We start from the raw sequence: 10,460 nt of genomic DNA on the forward strand, positions 1-10,460 counted from the left end.
GTTTCCATGGTGTCAGTGTGAAGAAGAAAAAATAAATAAATAAATAAAAGTTTCCAACTCAGTAAATGAGCACAGGCCCACAGGTCCCACGTCTGAACGAAATCAGAGAGTCTTGAAATTGAGAACAGGCGAGAACCTACTGAAACCTTCTTTTTCATCAGTAGCCTGCAGTCTCCTGGGATAGCAACCCTTATCATATGCCAGGGGACAAGAATAGAACTAAAAATTGAGATCACAGCCCTTAGCACGGGCTGATGGTACTGGTTGCCAACAGCTGCCCCATTAGTAGGCTATGGGGACAAGCTAGGGAACATTTTCTCTACGAGGCGTGTGTTTAAAAATATATCTTGCTTCAGAGCTGCCCTGGGGCGTGGCTGGGGAGTAAGCCTTCTGTTCTGCTCTGAGCAGGTGCTCGGCACTCTGTGATTTACTGCAGATCACTTATCCCTCTGCGCCTGCCCCTTCCGAGCCACGTGATGGTGACCCAGACCTCCACTCGGCCCCTAGCAAGTTAATGTTTTAGACAATCCCTGGATGAAAGCCACGCTCCAGAATCGCCCTGCCCAGTGAGCTTGCTGGATGCACGCGGGGCCAGTGCTGAAAGAGGATGGTGACTAAGGTCACGCTTCACTACCAAGGGCTCTGACCCCTGCTCGCTCTGTGGATGTGTCCCTGGAGATATTTCTCTCCCCATTTCCTTACTCTGAAAAGGAGGACAGCAGCTCCCGCCCACCTCCTGAGGGTGCTCAAGAGTAATAGCTAACGGAAACGGCTGAGAAGCTCTTGGCAGGTGCCAAGTTCAGAATCACGTGCTGAGTGATGGCCTCCCTCAGCGACCCTATGTACTGCGTTACCTATGTGCCCGGCTCTGCCGGCTCCGCTGACAGACTGCCCTGTGGGGCGTGAAGCCGGTCTGCCCAGAAGTCCCGGGTTCCGTGCGGGGAGGTTGCCTTTGCAGGAACCACTGCAATCCCTGCGTGTCCAAACTCATGTTCCAGGGAGGAGACAACAGGGGATGGATGAGCGGCCCAGGCTGGGAGGCGGCCAGCATCCCGCCGCGGGCACCGGGGCTTGGCACCCCTTTCCCGAGGGGAGGTGGAAGTGAATACATCAATGTGGTGGGGTCAAGTTCCAGTCTGCCTCAGTGAAACCCTGGGGAGCTCCTTCTTGAAAAACAACCGGGACAGTGTGACAGCTGTTTAAGGATGCCAAAGAAAAGGGTCCCCCGGGAAAGCTCCCGGGGGAAGGCTCTGCCTGCAGGAGGCTGTGAGTGACAGCCGGCAGGAGTGGGGACAGCCGGCCCGGGTGAGCCATCTGATTCGCCAGTGATCGGAAGCACGGCACACTTGTCAACGCTGGTGGTCGCGATGACCACGGCAGCGGTGCCACGGGTTAGTACCGGTGGGGGCGCCTACGGAGCAGTAGAGGGCTCGGAAGGACTTGACCGTGAGATGGTTGCCATGTTGGAGTCCTTGCTGGTCCTCCAGCGGTTTCGTTTGGGGCCTTGATAAACAAAAGCCACATCGGGCTTTATGGTTGTCAGATAGCTGCAGCTACTTTAACCTCCGGTTCATGACGCGATTGCTCCTCATGACAAACCGGTGGTGGGACATAAAGATGAGAAACATGGGGACAGAAGTCTCCACCTGGAGAAGCTATGCACCAGAGGTAAGGGACCTCACGACACTCCCCACGTGCCCGGGCACCGCCGCCTGTGAAGCCGGCTGGGAGAATTCTTTCTATGGAAGCCCCTGGGCTTAGATCCCAAACCCCTGGAGATCCAGGATCTACCACTTCCTAGCCACGGGAACTGGGGCGCATTAGCTCCATGGTCTCCTCTAAACACTGGAGCGAACGATGCCTACCTCAGGGAGGTTAGGGGAGGTCAAAGGGATGAATACACGCATGACCTCTTACCTTCGAGGGCAGTCACCTGGCAGGCGCGGTGTCTGGAGGCCTCTGCCTCAGCCTGGGGAGCAGGCCTAGAGCCCTGGAAGTCAGCCTGCCCACCTCCCCCTGAGAGCTGGCAACAGAGCGGGAATGGGATCTGCCTGTCCCCATAATCCAGAGCACTTGCTACCAGGCTGTGGTGGCCTGTCCCATAGCATACCAGATGACAGATTTGCCCTCATTTTCTCCTGGGCCTCTCTCGCTTGGGGCAGCAGAGGGGGCCCTCCCTCGTCTGGGCCCCGAGGGCACCAGCCCCGGGGAACTGAAGGCCCAGAAAGAGTGCAAAGGGGAGTAACCAGGGCACCAGGGAGAAGGAGATTCGTTATATTCTTTCTAGATGAGTCTCCCGGCCTGCGGCAGCCCAGGGCGAGTCCCAGGCCTGCAGCAAACCTGTCCGCTGTGGGGCTGTCTCAACATGCTGTTTGGAAAGCCAAGGTTTTCAATGTAAACTTTGTTCTCCCCTCCCTTTCTTCAGGGATTCACAGATGCAGCGTCTCGCGGCGTTTCCTCTCCAGGGTCTCTGGGGCTGAGATCTGAGGTCACACGACATGTCTGTCGGAACAAGTCCACGCCGTGGCCACCCAATCGCAGAGGGCAGGGCTGCGACGGCATTGGCTCCTGGGTCTGCCCCGGTGTAGGGTTCTCAGTGGCACTATTTTTGGCAGATTTTTTTTTATCCTTGCTCTTTATCACAAGCCTGTCGGGCAAATGACAGAGGAATTGCAAGCTTGAATGGGCTTGTCTGACAGGCCAACTTTCATCCTGGGCGCTGCTGCCTGCCTTTTAAAAAGGCACTCTGAGCAGAGGAGAGTAATTTCACACTGATTCCTTGCTGTAATTTGCTTTTGGGTTTAAAATGTCGCGTTTCAATCATCCTAGCTCTGTGCTGGAGGGGAGAAGATGGACCGCACGTGCGGTCCCTGTCTTTGTAACACACACGCACAAAGGCCACTGCTCTGCTCTGAAGCAACGGCGTAAGCCTCGCTGGCGAGCACACCAAGGAGCTCGACCGCGTGCAAGCAAGTGCATTCAAAGGAATCCGTAATCAGGGGCCAGTTCTAGCAGAGAGCGAGCGAGCTGCGGGTGACACAAACCCTACGATTGGACGTCCCCATCATCAAGCATGGATTAGAATACCTTTCTTCCCCCCCGCCCGGGCTGCAGAAAGTGGAGGAGATGGGGGGCTTTAGGCAAACCTCAAAAGTAGAGGGGTCCGAAATCCTGGGGGGACCTGAACACTCCACGGAGGAGGCGAGATCCAGAGGGGGTGGAGAAATTCAGCTTGGACAAGCGTGAGCTGAGAGGTCCAGGTGGCCTCCAGGCTCCTGAGAGCGGGTGAGCTTGTGCTTGCAGCACCGTCTATGGCAAGGGCGGAGGCTCGTGGAAAGGTTAAAGGTCAGGGGACATGGTTGTGCCCGGTTCAGCAGCAGGAAGCAGTGACTTCTCCTGACTTGTAAATCATCTCATCCTTCACCGCCTCTCCCCACCCTCACGTAGAGGCCACGCGACCTGACGTGCCGTTCTCTTTCCTGGGATGGCTTCTAACGTCTCCTGTCCTTCATCATGCTCCTCACCGGGCTTGTAAATTCTCTGAGGTCAGGAACCAGTATCTAGCCCTCTCTGTCCGCTCCAGGCCGACCCTCCCCTGCACCCCTTGGGCAGAGCTGGTGATGCCTCACTCTGGATCCAGCGTGCTCTCTGGAAGCCAGACCGGCTGCATTTCCAGCGGGCTGGTGCTGTCTGGGTGACAGCTCTGTCTCTTCTGTCAGGCTGTGGCCTGGGGGCAGGATCCGCCTTCTCCCTCTCCCAGCTCTTGGCTCTCAGCACAGCGCCTGGCCCTCGGTAAAGGGTTATGGAAAGAGTGTTTCCCACCTTTGGCGCATCATGGGGGACGGCACTAACGGGGCCCGGTATGTTATGTGGGGAGGCAAGATGAATGCTTCAGAGGAAACCAAGGCTCTGGGGCCCCTCCTGATACGCTGGGCCACCCTAGATATGATGTTTTGGGAAGTGATGCTTGCTTTCTGGAACCCTAGCCTCATCTTGAAAATTGGTTCCACTTGTGGGGTTTTTCCAACACTCTCTGTCACCTTTTTCTTCTGGCCTCCGGTGACACTGCTGGACAAGGCGATTTTTCGTAGTCTCCAGAGATGGACTGTCGGGCGTGGGTGGGCAGCAGCAGCCCATGGGGATGGGGAACCAGGCAGAGAGGGGGCCGAGGATCGCGGACTCCATCCAGGCTGCAGACCTAGCCCCTCACCGTGTGAGATGGTGGGAGGGCCTCAGTTGCCCTTTCCGTAGACAGGTGGAACTTAGAAGGGGCGGAGCGACTCCCCATCGTGTCATTCAGAAAGTTAGGCAAACTAGTGCAGGCGAGCGTCTCCGGTGATGCCCCGCACACGGTAACGGCTCATTAAAAGCCAGCTCCTGCCATTTGAAACCAGAAGATGAAACCGAGTCTGGCTTTCTCCACTTGCAGGCTGTCTGACCTGAGCGGGTCAAGGCGCCTTACCTCTCTGCTCAGTCTCTGGTTTCTGAGATGAGTACAGAACTGCTGGCCTCGTTGGTGCTGTGAGAAGCAAGGAGATAAGGGGAGTGACTGTGTTTCGTAAGCCAGAAGGTGTTTTCCTGAGGTAGTTGTGAAGTTACCTGAGCGAAGGCATTGAGAGGTGAGGAACCGTGGAGATCCTGCACGGGAGAGCGACCCCTTAATGAGGACAATGACTGCGTATTAACCAAACGCGGAATTTCTGTGAAGTACGGGCTTTAACAGCCACTTAGGGGGCTATTAACAACCCCCAAGCAAATTGTGACTCTCCCAAGGTGAAGGTCAAGCCTGTGTGTCAATGTGGCTGAGCCACGGTGCCCAGATATATGGTCAAACATGATTCCAGATGGTTCTGTGAGGGTGTAGCAGGATGAAATGAACATTCAAGTCATTGGACTTTGAAGAAAGCATATTGTCCTCCAGAATGTGGGTGGGCCTCATCTAATCAGTTGAAGGCCAGGATTGACCAAAAGATTGACACCCCCGCCCCTTGCAAGAGGAAATTCTGCCAGCAGACTGTCTCTGGACTTGAACTGCAGCACTGGCTCTTCCCTGGGTCTCCAGCTTGCCAGGCTACTCAGCAGATTTTGGACTTCATAGCCTCCATAATCACCATAATCACATGAACTAATTCTTTAAAATAAATCTCTCTCTCTCTCTCACACTCTCTCTCTCTCTCTCTCTCTCTCTCACACACACACACACACACACACACACACACACACACACACACATGTTCTGCTTGTTCTGTTTCTTTGGAGAACCCTGTACTAATACGCCCGTAAACATTTGGAGTCCTCAGATAGCTTTCAACTATACACTCTAACAGTCCCAGTGAATGTAATTTTCACAGAGGGGCCAGTTTCTTCTTTTTTTTTTCCCTAGATTTCTTTTTTTCCCCCTAGATTTCTTTTTTTTTTATAATAATTTTTTATTATGTTAGTCACCATACAGTATATCCTTAGTTTTTGATGTAGTGTTCCATGATTCATTGTTTGCATATAACACCCAGTGCTCCATGCAATACGTGCCCTCCTTAATACCCATCACCGGCCTATCCCAATCCTCCACCCCCCTCCCCTCTGAAGCCCTCAGTTTGTTTCCCAGAGTCCATAGTCTTTCGTGGTTCAACCCCTTTCTGTTTACCCCTCCTTCATTCTTCCCTTCCTTCTCCTACTGATCTCCCTGCTATTCCTTATGTTCCACAAATGAGTGAAACCATATGATAATTGTCTTTCTCTGCTTGACTTATTTCACTCATAATCTCCTTTGATACCCAATCCTGCCTCGGCTGATCCTTCCCATGGAAACCACAGAAAAGGTTCTTGCCCACAGGTCCTCCCCTACCTTTGCCTCCTGACCGACCCTGGTGCTTACCCGTGTGGTCCTGCCATACCTCTGGTCTCCCTATCCCTCACCCAAAGCAATACAATAAAAGGGACAGTGACTGCAGCCCAGCCCCGAGGATGCCCTGGGCCAGCCTCCAGAGACGGGCGAGGAGGTAGTTTGCCCCTGTCCGGTGGCACTCTGCTAGATGCCACAGGACTATTCTATGTGAGATCTAGGGCTGATGGAAAGACAGGCAGCTTCTCAAGCGGCTTGGGCCAAAAGAATCATCCCTTGGCCTAACACAGAAATCATCATCACCATTATCAATGAGATGTAGCCATACAGAGAACCCACGTGAACCATGGTCTCAGTGAGCACAGATGGGCATCCAGAGCTCGCTCTTGGCCCTTTCAGGCCCCTCAGCATTCCCAGTCCCCAGGTGGGGAGCGTTCTGAGGACTCAGCCACCTCACCTGTGGGGGGCGGGGAGCAGAGGGCCAGGACCTCCCGGGAAAGAGTTCAATGACCCTGGGTGACTCATCAAAATCACAGGGCTATATGATGGTAGAACCTGAGAATTTCAGAGCCTGGGAGGGAGCTACCAGGTCAGCGGGGTCCAGCATCCTTCATTTTGAGAAGGAGGAAAGAACTCCCACCGAAACAAGGACGTACACTCACCTGCAGTCCCTGTCACGGGGCCCCAAATGAATGCTGGTCTGAAAATGGGATCGGGGAACAGCTTTCCCTGCAACCAGTGGCTCATTCCAGGGGCTCTCTCCCCGAGCGGGTGATCCACGGAGGGGTCCATCCCTTCATCTGTCTCAGTTTATCAGTATTGGCTTCTCTCCGAGACCCGCAGAATGCGGATTTGGTCGCTCTCATTCGCTCCCCTTCCCTGTGTGCTCTCCTGTGCCTTCACCCCAGGGTGAAGACGAGTGCAGCAGGGGGCTCAGCACAGGGGTGGCCGTGGGGGAAAAGCCAGCCCCAGGCAGTGTCACTGTGATGGTTTAGAGACTCTCCCAGTCCCTCATACGCCTGTGGTTGGTGTCACCGGGGCAGGACTGCTTGGCAGAGTTAGAAGCGAACTTAACGAACATACCCCAAATAATAAGGGGCTGAAAACAAGCGCATCACTTGTCTTCCCAATATCTTCAGATGCCAGGACCGGGGTCCAGTGGATGGTACAGGGGACAAAAAAAATGTAAACAAACCACCCTGGAGAGCCTCTGCTTCCCTGTCCCCCAAGGCCAGGAAGACTACCCACCAGGCGCCTGCAGGGGGTCACTGAGTTAAATGCTGCAGCTGATTATGAAAGGGGCCCAGCGAAGGCACGAGATCAGTAATGACGCTGCTCTTTACAGGAGCTAAGAGAAGGGCAATTAAATCTTGTGCTTCGGGGCATAAAATCTGCCGGGGGGGGGGGGGGGGGGGGGCAAGAATTAATGTTATTCTGAGCACACGACCCTGCCCACGCCCTCCAACAGCCTCTGCTAAGGGACCCAGCGCAGGACGGGGAAGACAGAGGGAAAGCAGGAGGATTTGCTCCAAGCCCCAGGTATTAACCAGCACACAAATCACGAGCTTGAACCCGATGGGCCTCCAGGCTGATCCAGGGTGGCAAATCCGGGCTTCCTGCGGCTTCGCTCCGTACTTGGTTTATTACACGCAATCTGTACAGGGGCTGTTTTCACACCTAATGGCAATCCTGAATCACTATCTATTTCCCATCTTCGCCTGCAAAACAGCAACCCAGAGCGAGCGCTGCGCCATAAATACTGGGCCCCATAAAGCCACTGCTGTATAGATTTGCCTTTCTGTGCGTGTGTGTCTGATTCGCTCGCGCTCTGGCTGCCTGCCAGGCTCTAGGAGAGGAAAAAACCACCCTGAGCATCCCAACAGCCTCATTGTGATCTGTGATATTGAGCAACTCATTTCCACTTCACAGGCTCTGCTGAGCTGTGCCACAGAAAGACAAGTCCCAGACGTGGAAGGGGCGGGAGGAGGTGGAGGGGGAGGGACCGGCGGGGAGGAAGGATGGTGGAGGGGAGGGAGGGAGGGAGGGAGGGGAGAGAAGATGAAAGCAGAAAAGGACCGCATTTATTAAGCTGTTTTTCTTTTGGTGAAAAGAAGCATTTATCAGTGATTTCATATATCATGTGAGAGGTGGCTTCCTGCCAATTTCCAAGAATCCAAACAAGCCGCTGACATCATATGCTAAATATAGCTCTGCCTTTGCTTTAGGTGAATAAATAATGCCGCTGGAAAGGAATAGGTTCTCTTCAGTTACATGTTTATTATGATCAGACTCTCAGGCTTGTGTAATCAAAAGAATAATGCCCAGTTCCAAGGAGGGACTGTGGGCAAAGGACTCAAACAATTTTGGGAGGTGACCTATAAAGCCCTGTTCTGATTGCCTTTCCGTGTGGCCCACGGAGCCTGGCCCTGAGCGGGGTGCTGGGGGATTCAGGTGTTGGGGGTCTTCCAAACCCTGAGAAGTGTGTGTGTGTTCACGTGTGCGTGCTTCCATGTCTGCCCTGCCCTCCACACCGGTAAGGAAGGCTGGCTGACCTCTCTGAGGGAAACGCACAGAAAGGTACGGTCGGTCATGAGCCTTCCGCCAGGCTGGGCCGGAGGCGAGTGCACACTCGGAAGAAAGGGCAGAGGGCAGGGTGCGGGCTGTGGTCAACAGGGCCAAGGCAGGCCCTCCATGTCCGCAGGCCTGCAGGATGGGGCCCGCCTCTAATGGCGACTGGAGATCCTCCCCCGCTGCTCTCAGGCCTTGATCCCACCCCCTAGAGCTTCCGTGTGCAGCGTGTTGTGTCGGAGTCATCTGAAGAATTCAGGTTTAGAATGAGACCTAGGGAGGTTGGCCTTTTCCCAGCTCACCCGGGGGGCGGGCTGAGGACAGAGGCAGCCATGCTGAAGGGCTTGCGGGCACCTGGGGGGGGAAGCAAGGGGAAGTGGGGGAAGGGGACAGCGGTAAAGAGAAGAAAGGACAAGAAAATGAGCGCAGGGAGATAAGGAGACTGTGAATCAAAATAGCTACTGGAAGGTGTTGGATCCCCACTCACATCTGCAAGATTTCTCTTCCCAGTCAGGGATACAATAGAGGTGGTTACTATGGAAACGTGAAAAGCAGCGCGGGAAGGGAGAGGGCTGGGTATAAAGAGGAAAGAGGAAAAGGCACATAACACTTCAAAATCATCAAAGAGGAATACTACGGCCCTTTCCCTCTCTGTGAGGAGAATGGAAGTGATTGAGCCCAGAGAGCGGTGAATGCTACCATCACGGGTGGGGTCAGGGACTCTCAGACACTATAATCCCTTTCTCCCCCTGAAAGCCAGGCATTGAACCTGCTCTCCTGCAGTTAAGATCAGCCACTGGAAAAGCATCTCCAGGCTGCTCGGGGCGGTCAACTCTGCGGTAGACTGCACGCTCCGCTGGGTTCGGCCGTGGCCTTCCAGAACGACCTTGGAGAGATCAGGTCATTTTTCTGTGTCACGGTCTCATCACCTACCTGCCTCCCAGAGAGGAATGACGAAGCACTTTGCTCAAGAAAGAAATGATAGTGTGTTTAAGGCAGAAGCATCGCAGTGTGGGGAGCTCGGGGTGCGGCGGGGGAAGACGTGAGCTCCCGCGGCCAGAGCCCTGAGCGGCCTCGAGGGGCCAGGACGCATGCACAGGCCCAAACCTCATTTATGGCTAACCAACTTCGCTTCATTTCAGGGCGGGTATTAATGGGATGAAAGTGTTTTCTGAAGCTAGGGAGAGGTTTAACTCATCTTTCATCCGGAGCTCACAAACAGGGCCTTGTAGATACGGGAGCTCTCCGATATAAATACAATGATCCACATATGTGACTTAAGTGTTCCTAGTAGCCGTATTTAAAAAAGCAAAAGAAACAAATAGCATAAGTTTTTTTTTTTTTTTAAAGATTTTATTTATTTATTTGACAGAGATAGAGACAGCCAGCGAGAGAGGGAACACAAGCAGGGGGAGTGGGAGAGGAAGAAGCAGGCTCATAGCAGAGGAGCCTGATGTGGGGCTCGATCCCATAACGCCGGGATCACGCCCTGAGCCGAAGGCAGACGCTTAACCGCTGTGCCACCCAGGTGCCCCAATAGCATAAGTTTTAATACAACTCCAATATATCTAAAATATGATCACTTCTTACTACAATTAATACGGAAATGATCAATGGGGTATTTTATATTCTTTTTCTTTCATACTAACTCTTTGAAATCTGGTGAGTGTCTTACACTTGCAATACATCTCAATGAGCCACGTTTCAAGGGTTCAATAGCCACATGTGGCTAATGGCTACTGTATTGGATATTGCTGCTCTAGAATTTTCTATTCTAGCTTTGAGGAATACAAAGAATACAAAATAGGCCTATTCTGCTCAGACACTAATTCTAACCACTTGCCTTGTACCACTATTTGAGCAATAATTACACACATACACACACACACACACACACACTTTGAGCAGGTGGTCAATTTTGAATAGTTCTTTTGCCCTTGAACAGTTTACCATCCGGTAAGTAAGATGAATTTCCATTTTACACCCTCAGTTGATGGGCCTGTGAAATCACACAAACTCAGTTCGAGTCACGTCTCTGTCACTTCCTGAG

General features: G+C 53.3%; 1 long non-coding RNA gene across 1 annotated transcript; it reads left to right on the top strand.

The window, feature by feature from the left end:
- Positions 1-444: 444 nt before the first annotated feature.
- On the top strand, positions 445-5,162 carry LOC130543049 (uncharacterized). Its single transcript, XR_008958073.1, has 2 exons — positions 445-1,668; positions 2,426-5,162. It is a non-coding gene; the product is annotated as an uncharacterized LOC130543049 (long non-coding RNA).
- Positions 5,163-10,460: the final 5,298 nt, after the last annotated feature.

This window comes from Ursus arctos, unplaced genomic scaffold, assembly GCF_023065955.2.
Source record: "Ursus arctos isolate Adak ecotype North America unplaced genomic scaffold, UrsArc2.0 scaffold_7, whole genome shotgun sequence".
In the NCBI taxonomy this organism is placed as follows: domain Eukaryota; kingdom Metazoa; phylum Chordata; class Mammalia; order Carnivora; family Ursidae; genus Ursus; species Ursus arctos.